This window comes from Toxorhynchites rutilus, chromosome 2 (genome assembly GCF_029784135.1).
Source record: "Toxorhynchites rutilus septentrionalis strain SRP chromosome 2, ASM2978413v1, whole genome shotgun sequence".
Classification (NCBI taxonomy): Eukaryota; Metazoa; Arthropoda; class Insecta; order Diptera; family Culicidae; genus Toxorhynchites; species Toxorhynchites rutilus.
Window position 1 is genome coordinate 224,015,578 of NC_073745.1, and position 17,367 is coordinate 224,032,944.

Genomic DNA, 17,367 nt, shown 5'->3' on the forward strand with positions numbered 1-17,367 from the left:
CAAAATTTTCGGGGTGATAAGAAATTGGGATCAAGAGAAGATTGTAAAAAACTATTGCTAGAGTTTTTCGTCAACAAGGAGCAAGACCTCTATGATAGAGACATTATAAAGCTACCTTTAGAATGGCAACAAATTTTATAACAAAACGGTGCATATTTGATCCAAATCGGATGATCCGAAGCATAATAAAAATAGTTTTGAATTTCACCCAAAAATAATGGATAGCTTTTCCCCACCAAATGTATAGTTTTAGATGATGTCATGCGTCCCCGTATACACTGGATGATAAGGTTCACCGGTTCGTGTAATGGATTTATTTATGTGCGATAATAATGTTATTTAGATGTTCGCATTGCTACAAACTTACTGGTGTTAGATTTTCAAAGTCCCATTTTGAATAATACGCAGTCTTGCTGAATATCACTCCACAGCAAGAATTTGGATTCTTACTTTTATATGTACAATATTTAATTGACTTCATTGCATTTTCAGTTTAATACGTATGTAATATATGCTTATGTTAACCAAAGAAGTAAATTTATATAAATAAAAATGATTTGGTGTCCGTTCCTCACGATTTAACTCAAGAACGAAGCAACGGATTTGAACAGTCAGTTTCAGGATTGACGTGTCTCAGTCTGTGTCAGGTTTATATGCCAAAAAAATTATGAAAACCATTCGGAAGTAACGCAACCTCGACCTCCTTCCCACCCTTCTCGCGTTACGTAATTTGTGTACGACACCGAACGTGCAAACTTTCAGAAAAATATATTTCCTACATGAAACACCAATGAAAGATATTGGTTATTACCATCTTTGTCGTCATGAAAAAAAAACGATTACTGCGAGAACTTTTCCAAACTATTCCGATTCCTTGGAGTCTACCTAACCAGCATACATAATATGAACAGGGTCCAATCGTTTTTCCTCCCTTCTCGGCATTTCTGCTCACCAAACAGTCATGTTTCGTATGCATTTGAGCTCCCCGCATCAGCCATATAAATTTTCTGGAACAGCAAGATCACCTCTCGGATCTGAGCGGAATAATGGGAAACCGCGATAGCAGCCGCTGTCTCGGGGCTGCCGGTGACAAACCATAACCGGTGAATGTGCAGTTATTTTATTGGAAAAATAACAGTCCGCGCCGAAGTGGAAGAAAGAACATAAAGAATGTTAAACACAAGTTGTTGTCGGGAAAAATGCAAAACATGTGCACAGCCTAATGGAGCGATTGCATACCGAAGGAGCGGATAGGTGCAACGGAGGACAGCCTCCAGCATCATGTGGTTGCTTACTTGTGGAATGATCAACCACCGGAGCAAGCCGAAACTGGCACAATTTAAATGCGAAAATATGTTTTCACCCCCAAACCGGAGGCTGCAGGAATACACACATGCAGTTGAATCAAAACGCGGTGCAATTAATGTTGATCAGTCGTTGTTATGATCTAATAATGGTGATATTAAAGTTGAGCAAGAGTTAGCGATCGCGAAGGAAACAGCGATAGGCCGCGAAGGGGTTTTCAACATCACCGGTTGCAGGGCGACACTTCGTCCTGATAGTCGTCTCGCGCGATTCAGGGTTTGCGATTCCGTGCATTCATAAATTATTCATTCCGGAGCGAAATAAGAGAACTTGTGCAGTTCATAAATCATTCGGGTTTAGCAATTAATTTGACCAAACACCGCGAATGGTTTTGAATTTGATATTTACTAGGACTCTGGCGAGCTTCAAGCATGTTCGTGCGTCTGTTCGTAACTCGTAAAGTCGTGATTAATGTCTTAATTTATTTTCATTAAATGCGGCTCAGCTAGGGAACGGTGTAATTCATCAGAACACTACGCAGTTCTACCTAGGCCGGTCACATTTATCAAGTAGTCAGATCAATTTATACAACACTTTTATTATGATAATCGTTTCGGTTATTTTTTGTATTGCACTTCGCTGTCAAACAACGCTTCATTCATTCCCAGTTCAAAAACACGAAAAAATGCTCAACGGCAAACGACATTTTTCCAGGCGCGGGTATTCAATGGACTGGCATGGAGCAGTCGATTTGTAGTCCCCAAACCTTCAACGAAACAGTACTTGAATGAGAGGCGGTCCTGCATGTGCAATAAGGCTGAGCATGTATCGAGAGAACCAGACGCGACTGGTTCCACTGGAACCAGACACCAGCAACCGTCGCACAGCGCGAAACCAGATGACAAAGATTAATTTATTTTAATTAGAATCTTTTTAATGCAAATAGAGTGTTTTACCGCACAGCAAGGATCCAAACGCGAACCGTCATCGGCCCCCCGGCTGGGACCTCGGTCGGTTCCAGCGAATTGTGTAGGGCAGGAAACAAGTTCCGAATACCTTTTATGAGCTGCTAGCGGTGTGCTGTGTGTGCTCTTCAATACCTCCAGAAATGCACAAATTATGTTTGTTCGGATGAATCGAATGCGAAAAATGCACCGAGTTCGAGTGGTTTTTCTCTCAAGTGGTTTACCGGGTGGAAGCAATAAAATGTAGGCATTATTTTTTCCCGCTCATTCTACGACATTGAATTGCGAAGCGCAGGAATTCGAGAAACTGTCATTGAATGCTTGCGATCGCTGGAATGGTAATTAGTTCTGGCATATTTACTCTGTATTAGGGCAAGTGTGAACAGCACTTGTTTCGGTGATGAAGCACAGCAGAAGTGGTTTTCGTTAGAATTGAAACTTCCGAGAGCCCCAAATGCGTTGATGTTCTTCAAAAAATGATTCAACTTGAGGGTAAACTAAGTTCAAAAATATCCGAGAAGTAGTTCCGAGGTATCGTGACATTGGAGCGGATTTCATTGAAAAGAACGTTAATCCACCCTATTACTCGGAACTATCGTGCTCAGAATGATTAGAATAGTTTTAACAGCATTGAACGAAATTTAAATGAAGTGTCCAAAAACTTTTGTGCCGCCTTAAAAGGTCAACCAACCATCCAACCAGCAAAAAGTGGTTTACGCAATAGAGAAAAAAAACCTCTTTTATCTCCACACAGACCAGTCGAATTCCGAACGAGAAAGAGATCAGATCCAATATTATATCCAATCCATTTGTATAAACGTGAACGGTGATTAAACCAATTTTGAAATTGTTAAATCGAAGTCTGAAGAAAATTACATCGCTGAAGGTGAAATAAATAAAATCAACATCGTGAATTAGTGCATGTTCGAAATCTTCGCAACGATTTATAAAAGGTGTCCGAAAATAGCGCGAGAATTGCGGTGCGCTTAATCTCAGTTCGTGGCTGAGATCGTAAGCTGGAAAATTCACTTTCGATCCTTTGGGCCGCTCTAGGAAGCGGAAGAAAATCCTTCGTCCCCGGACCCCCTCTGGTAAGCCACCATCAAGCATTCTAACAAGCGTTCGATAATTTTTGAAACAATAACCACTACATCAGCCACTTATATTTTTTTTTATCTCATTCGTTTATTTCAGGCTCATTAGCATTTCAGCTGTAACAGAGCCGAATTTTAATAGTGCACATGTCACATGTTTATCATATCTATAAATAAGCACAGTTGCCATTTTTTTTGGCGTTATAGTATTCCTTCTATACCATTGCATATGGTACATTACATTTCACAGTAGCCAGCCACTTATATTGATATTGATAATTTTTTTCTTCATTCCAGCTACGCTGCGCATAAAACTGGCCAATCTCGGGTGAGTCAATTAATGCACATCATTTTGTGTATTATTCAATCTAACAGCACTCAATGTCACAAAACCAGTCAATATCGTCGTACTTCAAAGAAATGCCAACAAGAATTAGTGCTATCAGTCTCAAGAGGCTGCACTACACCCCGAGTACAAAAGTCACGATAATATCGTGTATATCCGGAGGGGAAGACAAAATTTCCGTCAATCTTGCGGAGCAACCCAGACACCATTCGAATCGTTCCCGAAGTACCCTCACTCACTCACCCACTTGGTGGTTCCTACGCCATGCCACGCGCTCGCCACCCCCCCCCCCCTCGGAACACCGTTAATCCGCGGGTTCGTGTTTTATCTTATGAGCACTAATGAAAAAACACTAAACACACAGGCAGAGTTGAAAGGGAGTCGTCCGTCATCGACTCTGCCTCGGCGTCATTACATTTCCGCCAGGGACACTCAGCTGGCGGGATTGAAGAGCGTAGCAGCTTTCAACTCTGTTTACATCAAAGCCGACAGTTTTAATTTTAATTTTCCACTCTCTTTATCTGCACAACACTTTGCGGCGGATGGAGCGATTTTTTTTCTCACCGCCCCCGCGCCCATTGGCCATGCCGTGCTGTCCGAGGCCCTCGCGCATTCAGCTAGTTGTAATCTTCGTATGTTTTGCAGGGTGTCACAGTGCGATGTTGCATGCGAAAATAGAAGTTAGGGATGTATGTTTATTAGGGTGCGAATGAATGTATAGGAAAAAATCGACCATTAAATTTCAAAAAGTTACCCTACACAAAATATTTACCACCTCGAAAAAAAACACCCTATGCAAAATTTCAGCTCAATCGACTTAAGAGAGAGTGGCGCAAAGCGGTCAAAGTTTGAGTTTTTTGAAAAACAAAAAATTACCCAAGGGGGGGAAATCTGGGTTTTGAAAAAAAATCGAGATAACAGTCAATCTCTACGAGTCATGCAATTTTAAGATATTTGACATCAAACAAAAAAATTTTAAAAACCACAATTTTCGGTGATTTTTCGATTTTCAAAAAACTCAAATTTTAACATCTGCGACACTGGTAAATGAAGTCCGAATGAGCTAATACTTTGCATATAGTATATTATCGTGCAAATCAACATTCCGCAGCAAATTCCGAATGAAAAATCGGGATAACAGATAAGTTTCTTCGGTTTTACAAAATTTGGCGTAACTTGTTTATTATTTCAGTGAATCAAATTTCCAGACATTCGTTGGAAAGCTACTGTCACTGCGCGTCTTTTTCAGTATATGTCAGTATAAGTTGAAGCGAAAACAACATAGTTTTTTACCACTTCGAATATGTTGAATTTCGTGCCAACGAGAGTGTTTTGCGGGGAGTGATACTTCATTACTTCAATATGAAGAAAAAAGCTGCGGAAAGTCATCGCATTTTGGTGGAAGTTTATGGTGACCATGCTCCAACTGAACGAACTTGTCAGACGTGGTTTGCACGGTTTGAAAGTAGTAATTTTGACTTGGAAGACGAAGAACGGCCGCCAAAAAAGTTTGAAGATGAAGAATTGGAGGCTCTACTCGATCAATATCCGTCACAAACGCAACAAGAACTTGCAGAAACACTTGGAGTAGCTCAGCAAACCATATTCGATCGTTTAAAAGCAATGGGAATGATCTGAAAGATAGGACAATGGGTGCCGTATGAATTGAAGCCACGAGACGTCCAACGCCGTTTTTTCACGTGCGGACAACTGCTCCAACGGCATAAAAGAAAGCGAATCGTTATTGGCGATGAAAAGTGGGTCCATTACGACAATCCCAAACGTCAGACTACGTATGGATATCTCGGCCATGGATCAACATCGACGGTCGCGCGGAGTATTCACGGCCTGAAGGTTATGCTGTCTATTTGGTGGGACCAGCTGGGTGTGGTGTACTATGAGCTGATAAAACCGAATGAAACCATTACGGGGGACCTCCACCGGCGACAATTGATGCGTTTGAGTCGTGCACTGGAGAAAAAACGGCCACAATACGAGTAAAGACACGATAAAGTTATTTTGCAGCACTACAATTCTCCGCCGCATGTCGCGAAACCGGTCAAAGCATACTTGGAAACGCTGAAATGGGAGGTCCTATTCCACTCCGTCCGATCACTACCTTTTTCGATCGATGCAACATGGCCTGGTTGACCAGCACTTCTCCAATTTTGATGATGTCAAAAATTGGATCGATTCGTGGTTAGCCGACAAACCGGCCGATTATTTCCGCAAAGGGATCCGTGAATTGCCAGAAATATGGGAAAAAGTTGTGACTAGCGATGGGCAATACTTTGAATATTAAATTTGTAACCATTTTTGCAGAATAAAAATACGAAGAAACTTACCGGTACCACTATTAAAGTTTGGAAGCGTCATTTTTACCATTTGGTGCATCAAAGCGCTCGTTTGAGTGTATATGTGTAGCGCGGAGTAGCTTCGTGGGCGTAAGGCCGAGGACATAGTAAACGTGATGCGATGCGGGCGCGGGCTCGTTTGGGGGAAAGCTCTTTCGTTCACGAATGCGGAAATCAAATACAAACCGCCCGGCCTGACATAGCAAACGCGATGAGAACGCGATTTCAATGCGGCGAAACTGTGTTTTGCCGCGAGTGAACGCAAGTAATGGTTGCCAGACGATTTTCATCTTCACAATCAAACTTATCGAATAAAAATAAAGTTTGAGTTGTTAAATTATTATTTTCGTTTTGTTCGATGAATTATATAACTTTATTCTAATTTTCATCATGTACATTATGAAAACAACTTTTATTGTTTTTTATATTTATTGCAATAAGTTCTAATAAACAAGATATTGCGTTAAGAGGTTTCCATTTACAATATTCATATAAAAAAAAGATCTTCAATATCGTTGACCGTGGCTTATCATAAAGCATTCAGGAAAAAACATGCACATGAGAATAAAACTTGCCGTTGATTGAGTGAATGAAAAAATAATACAACATTTGAGGAAAAGTAACCAAATTTTTTTTGAATTTTTCTAATCATCTCAAATATTTTCCAAAGTACTCTATCATTCTAATTTGGGTGAAGACAAACTCACAAAATGTAAAAGTTTAACAATGTGAATCTTCAAACATATCCAAATCAACAGATAGCCTAGCGGAATCCCATGCAACTATGCGGTCGTGTCTCGGACACAACCCTCCTGTGACTTTTTACATGAGAAAGGTGTTTTCTGACTTTAATGAAACGAAAAAATTAAATTATCTGTTTATATTCAAAAAAAAAAAAACATATGCATACAGAACTAATAAAAAAAATATTTTGACTTGATTATATACAATTAAAACAATATTTCTTTATATTTCAAATTTGACTTATTTTAAGCAAAAATGAAATTTTTCAACGTTAGAGTAAAAATTAATTGGTTATCATGAATACAGTGAAGTAAAAATTTCACCAGAAATTGTTTAAAAGTATATTGCAGCGAAATTCAAAATATAAAAGTTGGGTGTCAAAGAACGAATTTTAGAGCGATTGGATAGCTATAACACTCAAATATATTATGATTTTTATTTTTTTTTTTATTTAAGTCATTTATTTTTACAGGCTCAGTTACATAGGTTTAAAGGAGCCGAACTCTTAGCTATACTTTTATTAGTATATATCAACATGTTTCCTTAAATCTAGAGTTAATAAAGTAGGAAACCGATTACTCGCGGTCGACTCGAGATTAGAAGGGTGACATAGTTTCTTTTAGAAAAGGAGGGGATATAAGGATATTGTACAATGTTCACACTCGCATTCACACTCACGCTCATCATACTCAATTCTTAAATCTATTATTATATCTATTATGTATATACATTTCAGCTTATTCTATAGTTAGTCAGAAGGGAAACAGTCACTCGCGAAGGAAAAAAAAGGAGAGGATATGGGTGTACGGACAATCACACACGAAGATCGATTGTTTTAAGGAAAACATATATTAGGGACATGTAATCGAGGTTTAACCGAGCCAACACATCTCTCACCGGTACATTGGGCTGTCTACCTCGGGTCCGAAGGGAGTTTTCTAAATTCGATCTGGCAACAAGATACACCTCGCACGACCAAACAACGTGCTCGATGTCGTGGTAACCTTGGCCACAAACACAGAGATTGCTACTGGCAAGATTGAAACGAAAGAGTAGCGCATCTAACGAACAGTGATTGGACATGAGTCGGGAGAAGGTGCGAATAAAGTCCCGACTCAAGTCCAGACTTTTGAACCACGGTTTGAGGCTAACCTTAGGGGAAATTGAGTGAAACCACCGGCCCAATTCATCTTCATTCCATTTGCGTTGCCAATTAGCGATGGTATTTTTACGGACTAAAGAATAAAATTCATTGAAAGCGATTTGACGCTGATAAATATCGCCTTCAATTGCACCTACCTTTGCTAATGAGTCAGCCCTCTCATTACCCGGAATTGAGCAATGTGAAGGGACCCAGACAAAGGTAATGACATAACAGCGTCTGGATAAAGCACTCAATATTTCTCGTATTCTCTCAAGGAAGTACGGCGAGTGCTTTTCCGGCCTCACTGAACGGATAGCTTCGACAGAGCTAAGACTATCCGTTACAATGTAATAGTGTTCAACAGGTCGTGAGGCGACGCTGTCCAGCGCCCAATGAATTACTGCCAATTCAACAATATACACTGAGCAAGGATTCTGAAGACTGTGTGAGGTGCTAAAAAATTCGTTGAACACTCCAAATCCTGTGGACTCGTTTATAGTGGACCCATCAGTAAAGTACATATTATCACAATTGATACCCCCATACTTTTCATCGAAGATCGTTGGAGCGATCCTCGATCGTTGGTAATCTGAATATCCATGGATATCTTGCTTCATGGACAGATCAAAATGCACAGAGGAATTGATGTAGTCAGGGAAACAAACACGGTTGGGAATATACGAAGAAGGATCAACCTGCATGGAGATGAATTCATGATATGAACTCATGAATCCGGAGTGAAAATTTAGCTCGTTCAGCTGCTCAAAATTTCCGATCACCAATGGGTTCAGAACCGAAGAGATAATAAATTGAAGCGATCTTTTAGTGGGAGTAGGCCTGCCAAAACCTCGAGACTCATGGTATGCGTTGAGAGCATACATCCCAACGCGATACGGAGACAAAGATACTGAATTCGCTCGAGTTTAATGAGGTGTGTTTTGGCAGCTGATTGAAAACAGAAACTGCCATACTCCATCACTGAGAGAATAGTTGTTCGATACAACATTATAAGATCTTCGGGATGGGCTCCCCACCAGGTGCCGGTAATTGTACGGAGAAAGTTTATTCTTTGTTGACATTTTTTACTCAGATACCTAAAATGGGCCCCCCAAGTACATTTGGAGTCGAACCAGACCCCAAGATACTTGAATGCATGCTATGTCATTCGGTGATCGGTTTACCCAAAAGTTGAAGCTTTGGTTTTGCTGGTCTATGCTTCCTAGAAAAAACCACCATCTCTGTTTTCTCCGTGGAGAATTCCCTAGCCCAATGGCCCAGGTTGAAAAATTGTTCAAAGTATCTTGTAAGGGTCCTTGCAGGTCGGTTTCGTTTGATCCTACGACAGACACCACTCCATCATCTGCAAGTTGTCTTAGGCTGCAATTTTGTGTAAGGCAATTGTCGATGTCGCTTACATAGAAGTTGTACAAAAGGGGACCTAAACATGAGCCCTGGGGGAGGCCCATGTAAGAGACCCGACTTACTGCCGAATCTCCGTGAGAAAAGTTCAAATGTTTCTCACAAAGCAAGTTATATAACATATTATTCAATAGAGGCGGCAGACCCCGAGAGTGTAATTTGTCTGACAAAACCTCTATTGAAACAGAATCAAAGGCCCCCTTTATGTCCAAGAATACTGAAGCCATTTGTTTTTTTTCGGCGTAAGCCATCATTGCCACCTTTGCCCCTGCGGTACCCATATTGTGTATCTGAGAGAAGGCCATTCGTTTCAACCCATCGATCAAGGCGAAACAAGATCATTTTCTCCAACAATTTCCGTATACAAGACAGCATTGCTATTGGGCGGTACGAATTGAAGTCGGACGCGGGTTTTCCGGGTTTTTGAATAACTATAACTCGTACTTGTCTCCAATCATCTGGAACAATATTATGCTCCAGGAACCGATTGAATAAATTCAACAAGCGATGTTTCGCCACATCAGGGAGGGTTTTCAGCAAGTTGAACTTAATTCTATCCGATCCCGGAGCAGAATAGTTACATGAAAGGAGAGCAAGAGAATATTATGATTTGTTTGGGGGTTAAATTTAGAATAACTCCTTTGAAACCACTACGTTTAAAGTTTTTCACTTCCAAAATGTTATTTATAACGTTGAGCCTAACGTCGGTCCCTAGGGGTCGACGTTGAGCTTTTTGGTAGGAAAGCGCTGACTGACTGGGACTGACAGTTACAAAATCTATATAGGGGAGGTGGGGGCATAGTGGTCACCCTAAGGAATAAGCCCGTTTCCAGCGCCCACATACCTCTTCAATACCCGTTTCTCGAAGAATATTTTAGTTCAACTCATTGTTGTTCAAGATAGTAAACGGCTTTTACTATAAACATTCAAGTACATAGTACACAGTTTTCATCATTAGAAAAAAAAAGGTGAAAATTCTAACTTTTTTTTTGCCTGGAGGTAAAGTGGTCACCTAGTGGGGGCAAAGTGGTCACTCGCACATATCAAGCTAAATGGCATAGATTTATGCGTTTTTTCGTCCAAATTTGTTCAAATCATGTTTGATATACTAGGTACATGTATGAAATAAGCTTGGTCTATTCACCTAGAGTCTCAATTTAAATTTTCTCATGCATACAAAAACGTAGTAAGAAACATATAACGTTTCGCATAATAAGGCTTGGTTTTGTTGGAGTGGCATATTTATCCAGGGCCAAAGCCATAAAAGGATCCTCTTCAAAAGCAGAATGTGATGCAGTATATCAGCTTTAGAAAACAGAACACTGTAAGTCGTTATTCACATATGACCACTTTGCCCCCAAACATCAAAGTAATTTCTATGCGAATTAATCGCTGAGATCGCAAAATATCTGTTCACCTCTCCTAGAATATGTGAACAGTCGTCCAAACTGATGATTTGTCCATCATATCAGATTGAATAAACTGAATTTCACGAGAAATTCCTTAGATACCATAGGCACAGAACTACGGCCTAATGGCACTCGAGACAGCAATTTCTTTTTTTTTATTTATATTTTGACATGCGACAGCTCTACTGAAGTACAGGGTGACTCAAAAGTCATTATATTCTTCAAACATAAAGTTACTATCAATACGGAATCTATACTCAATAGTTATACTACTAAACAAGCAGGTGACCACTTTGCCCCCACTACCCCTATATAGAAATTGAGTGTTGTATGTCTGTCTTTTTGTCTTTCTGTCTTTCTGTCTTTCTGTCTTTCTGTCTTTCTGTCTTTCTGTCTTTCTGTCTTTCTGTCTTTCTGTCTTTCTGTCTTTCTGTCTTTCTGTCTTTCTTTCTGTCTGATTCTTATGGACTCGGAAACTACTGAACCGATCGACATGAAAATTGGTATGTAGGGGTTTTTGAGGTCGGGGAAGGTTCTTATGATAGTTCGAGATCTCTCCCCCCTCTCTAAAGGGGAGGGGGTCTGCCATACAAATGAAACACAAATTGCTGCATTACTCGGGAATTAATCAAGCAAACGAAACCAAAGTTGGCATGTGAAGGTTATAGGGTGCATTAAATGTTTCTATGGTGGTTAGACACTCCTCCCCCTCTCAAAGGGGGGAGGTCTGCCAAACCAATGAAGCATAAATATCTGCATAACTCAAGAACTAATCAGCAAACAAAACCAAAGTCAGCATGTGAAGGTTTTAGGGCGCAATAAATATTTCTATGGTGGATAGACACTCCTCCCCCTCTCTAAGGGGAGGTTGCCATACAAATGAAGCACAAAAAAATCGAGAAAGCAATTGTCCGATTAAGGGCTGGCTTTATTCTATCATATTTTCTGTATCAATCATTTATTCCATGTAACGGAGAAACATGTTATTTGCAAGTGGTTGAAAAATCTTCAACGAGAATTGTGTCTGAAAATAACCTGATTTTATAATGACAAGTTTTGGTAGAAGTACTAAGAATTTTAAAGTAAAAGGTAGTTTTAAAGGGTAGATTAAAAGATCAATTAATGAACAGTTTTGCGATTGGACCCATTAACGTGTGCTTAATAAGGAACGTGGATGTGACAACGAAAAATACATTTTGAGCGAGCCGAAGTTTGCCGGGTCAGCTAGTGAAGAAATAAAAATATACAACCATTCCGTGCCAAACCGATATAGCGGTTCACAGATTCTCGTGAAAAGTGGTTGATTTGTTCTTTATCGGGAAAAATTAGACCCGTATTTTTTATTTTTTCATTAGGGTGCCCATTTCCATTTTGGGGTAGTCCGAAAATTCCATTTTTTCGTCTTTTTCCTTAAAATGCCTTAATTCAAAACTACATAACTTTTGAACTACTGGACCGATTCAGATAATCGATCTATCAAATTAAAGCCAATTACAGGTAAACTTCGATATAACGTACATTTCACTTTCAAAATTGTACGTTGTATCGAATTGTACGTTATATCGAAGCATAATAAAGTACTCACAAACGTAGTTTATAATACATGATTGTGTTGCTGTTTTAGTACAGTTAATGAATAATTTCAATCAGAAGACGAAGCCAGCCTTTCTCATGATGTTTCCCTTCGTACTGTTGATCATTTAGAATCCGGAATCACAAAACCAGCTGTATTTCGGGATTGATTGAAGGTACAAAACTTGTTTTAGCATCACAATACAGATAATTCATTGTTCTATCAGAAAAAAAATATTGAAAAAAATTTTCCTTTACACTTTGGAAATGTGTACGTTATAACGAGGGTACATTATATCGAAGTTTCCCTGTACTTAGTCCATTTTGAAAAAAATTGGGTTTAGTTATCGTAATTATTGATTGTATTTGTTTTTTGTTATTTTGTTATTAGGCGTCGTGCACAAATTACGTAACACGATAAGGGGGGGGAGGTGCGTCAAGGTTGTGTTACTTTCTGTGTATTAGAGATAGGAAATTGCGTTACGTAGGGGGAAAGGGGGTCCAAAATCCGGATTTTCAACTTTACGTAATTTGTGCACGACGCCTTAGCTGAGAATTTTTTACATAACGTATCAAAAATCAGAGATATATTTTTTTCGTTTTTGAGTTATGAATTTTCAAAATTAACCGATGGTTAAAAAAATCTAAATTTTCCCCTATTTTCCAAAAAAGACTTTTTTGAAAAAAATATAACTTTTAAACTACTGGACCGATTCAGATAATCGATATATCAAATCAAAACTAATAATCTAGTCTTCTTTGAAAAAATATTACTCTTGCAAAAACATTGGATTTTCATTTTTGTAATTATTGATTGTGTTAGTTTTTCATAGTTTTCACGGTTCAAGATAGAAGACGCTATATTGAAGAATGATAGGGTTTTTTCCGTGCAAATAAACATTTTGCAGGATGTCACGGATGAAAATTCAAGATGGCCATTTTATTTGACATCCCACACCATACGTTTTGCCTCGTATTCCGAAAAAAACAACTAACGCCTAGAGAGTCGATTTTTTACAAAAAACATTTCTGGATGACAGAAGTTCTCGGTGTTTCATGCAATTTGAAGACATATCCCGATTTCCCTTAGGTTATTTTTCAGTCATCAAAAAACTTTGAGAGACCATTAAAACTAGGCAAGGAATCGACTCAAACTTCAGTAAAACATAATCCTTACATGAGGAAGATCGAATATTTACTTTTGATAAAAAATAGACGAAATTGGTGACAATATATTGCCAATGACCGTTAAAGCCTTGTGTTACGATTTCCAAAATTAGAGAATGTAAGCAGCAAATTCCGTGTGGGCCTATAATTCCAGCAGTACATTTAGTCACATATTATAAATACGTAAAGTTATACTTGTACACATGAAATTATATTGCTATGTGTCATAATAGATTATTAGTACCATATTACAGCGCGGACTCGATTATATACAGTTTTTGATTTCTTTTCACTGTATATAATCGAATCCTGTATATAATCGAGTCAAAAAAAATTTGTGCTATTGTTTTTTTTTTGCATGTATTTTTTGTTTTTTGAATATTAAAGAGGAATTTTAGTTTTGATTCAACCCCTTAAAGTCAGAAAACACCTTTCTCACATGAAAAAAATAAATTTATCCGGATTCTTTCAGAAGGTGATAGACGATCATATTTGTTGAAAAAACCTTCTACGCATATGTTCGAATTTCAACAATGACAGAGTTATAGACCTTTTTTTTTGTTTCGGACTCTGTTGCCTCAAACTGGCTCTACATTACAAAGTACGCTACAGAAGACGATTTTGTTGCGTTCATTTGAAAGATGAGAAAATTTAGTACAGGATATAGTAGTGGAACATCTAAATAAGTGGATTTTAATAACATTTTGGAAGTGAAAAACATATAAGTTAATTATTTTTGAATGTGTTATTATTAATTTCATCCTAAAAAAATGGGTGGGTTATATCTATGATATAACCGCAAGGTTTACGTGGGATTACCTTAGCGTAGCAATCATTCGCTTGTATTGATTAAATTTTTGATTGAATGAAACAATTCCCGAATTTGATTGAATTCAATATATTTGCTTTGTGAGTAAAAATATTGTATAATTCCATATAAGGTCAATTCATGCATTGTGATAGATTATGTTCTTTGTTACAAGTAAATTTAATGACAGTCCTTTTACGTTTGGTATGATCCTAGGACAAATTATGGGAACGGATGAATTATCAAACGATTATTTTATTTTACGTTTCCTTCTGAAGCTTGCATCTCTCAAGTGTACGTATTTCTTGAACCGCGAATTTACTTGATTTGATGAACTTTAGGCACTCAGTTTCGATTTTGACATGTACATTGAACGCATATTGTTTAATCAGTAGGCGTTATCGTAGCAAACGGTTATGAAGGCATATCCTTCAATGTAATCTTGAACAACCGAGCAAAAGCGTTGTGTTCGTACCTGCTTTTGTAATCCGTGTTAGGAAAACACTTTTCGAAGTGCAAAAAAAAACATGCGAGTGCAGAAGTACCCCCGGAAGACCGTTTTAAGGAAACATATTCTAGTTTGCACAAAGGCAAGCGAGTACAAAACTACTCGCAGTTTGCATTTATTTGCTGAGCCCATTTCCCCAGATATCTTGGTTTGAAGTCTGTGTTAGGGAAACACATTTCAGTCAGAACAAAAATGCCCCCGACTTACATGTATTTGGAATGCCAATTAGCCCACGCTCCATGGATTTGAAGTCTGTGTTAGAGAAACACATTTCAGTCGGAACAAAAATACCCCCGACTTTCATGTATTTGCAATGCCGATCTCTCCAACGCTGCTTGGGTTTGAAGTCTGTGTTAGGGAACTCATTTCGGTGAGAAAAAAAGTCCCCATACTTTTATGTATTTGCAATGCCGATTTCCCCAAGGCTGGTTGGTTTTGATGGCTGTGTTAGGGAAACCGTAGATCGGGCCAATCAAAATGAGGCAGTTAGGGCGTTTAGATAACGCTTAACATTTTACAATTATTCAGGGTTTTCCATTTCGGGCTTCCGAAAGTATACAGCCCTGCGCTGATAACCGTTTGACATAGCTGTCAACCAAAGCGTCATATCGTTAGTTGAACGTCTGCCATTTTACAATATGGATCGTTTTTTGTTAAATTATACTATAAAAATGATGAAAAACCGGCAAATGTTTTTCGAGCATTACGGACGGATTTTGGTCGTCATGGACGGCCTACAGAGCACACAATCGCTAATGTAGTGCGTAAATTCGAACAAACTGGATCCGTAGCGGATATTGTGAAACCTGTGCATCATCGTAATGTGCATTCGGCCAAAAATATTGCTGCTGTTGCTGCCAGTGTGGAGGATGACCCGAATGTTTCGATTCCACGGCGTGCTTAGCAATTGGGCTTGTCAAACACATCATTGTGGCGAATTTTGCATTTGGACTTGCACCTACATCCATATAAAGTCCAACTGGTACAAAAATTAGAGCGTGGTGACCATGGAATACGTCGATTGGGTGAACGAACAACAGCAGCAAAATGCTGAATTTTCGCATCACATTTTCTTCAGCGATGAGGCACATTTCGAGCTCGGTTGCTATGAGAACACCCAAAATTTCCGTATATGGGGCTCAGAAAATCCACACGTGATTGTTGATAGGCCATTGCATCCGCCAAAAGTCACTGTTTGGTGCGCATTATGGTCTGGTGGAGTCATCGGGCCGTATTTCTTTGAAAATGAGGACGGCGAGACGGTAACTGTGAATGGTGAGCGCTATGGCTATGGCATGTTAACCGATTTTTTTTTGCCACAAATTGAAGACATGGATACGGATGACATGTGGTTTCAGCAGGACGGCGCCACGTGCCACACAACACGACTGAACATGGCCATAATGCGAACGAAATTTGAGGGACGCATAATTTCGCGTTTTGGTAATGCCAATTGGTCGTCCAGATCATGCGATTTGAACCCGCTAGACTTTTTTTGTGGGGTTATGCGAAAGACCGTGTCTATGCCAACTCTCCGCAAACTCTTGAACATTTGAAAGACAACATTCGTGAAGTTATGACCGAGATACCCGCCCCATATGTGCCGAAAAGTCATCGAAAATTACCTGTTCCGGATCAAGGTGTGCGAGGAAGCCCTAGGTGGACATTTGAATGATGTTGTATTTCACACATAGTGGCATAAACCAAACTTTAATTTGAAATGAAAGTTTCATCGAAATTCGAATTTTGAGTGTGTTTTATTTCAATTTACTTTCGGAATTTAAAGTTGGAAAACCCTGTATAATCGAGTCCGACCTGTAATAGGGATCACAATGCCCCTTTTGATCAAGATCTACTAAAAGGTTTGTGAACATCGAACGAAACATATCAAGCAGAAAGCAAACCGAGCTGCTATTTTATGGTTTACATCTATCTCTAAAACTTCGCACACCATTCCGCAAACGAGCGCTCAATTTCGCATCCCTAAACGAAATTAATACCATCGGATCAAATGTGCCCAGCGCAGTGAAACCTCGCCATCCACCGCCACAGAGAGTGTGAAGATCTAACAGATAAAGCTTTAAATAAAAGTCCTTCAAACGGTGGTTACACACAAGATCAGACGCTCTGGTAGTGTGGATAAGAAGTAAAAAAAAAACCAAAAGTGTAATCCAAAGAAGCGGCAAGTAATTGCAATGAAAGTGAAACAAGGCCGCCAGTCGCGTCCCACTATGAGATCATAATTCTGTACCTTCTAGGAAAAATGTATTCTCTTGAAGAACATCATTAACGACCAGTGCGATTCGTTTATAACGGAACTCCTTAAAATAGATATCACTTACCAGTGGCGTTTGGCGGGACTGCTTTTGCATGGGAACATGGCCGAGCTATCGATAATTGGGTTTGCAGCCTCACCCGGTGTCTGATCCACGCAAATCAGATTGCAGTGGTGCAGCTCTTGCGTTAAATCGTATGCAAATGTACACACATTCCGCTCCGTCCGGTTAATATGTGCGCTTCAAGACTACACAT

The 17,367-nt window shown here is 39.2% G+C and overlaps 1 protein-coding gene across 4 annotated transcripts in view; it reads left to right on the plus strand.

Moving 5' to 3' along the window:
- Positions 1–17,367, plus strand: part of LOC129765090 (uncharacterized) — a 165,736-nt gene that overhangs the window by 105,085 nt on the left and 43,284 nt on the right. For 3 of the 4 annotated variants that reach the window (XM_055764949.1, XM_055764946.1, XM_055764948.1), the window contains one exon: positions 3,662–3,692. The exons of the other annotated variant lie outside the window; for it this stretch is intronic. The gene's annotated coding sequence lies outside the window, so the exon portion shown is untranslated. The remainder of the gene's footprint in view (positions 1–3,661; positions 3,693–17,367) is intronic. 4 annotated transcript variants of the gene reach the window in all.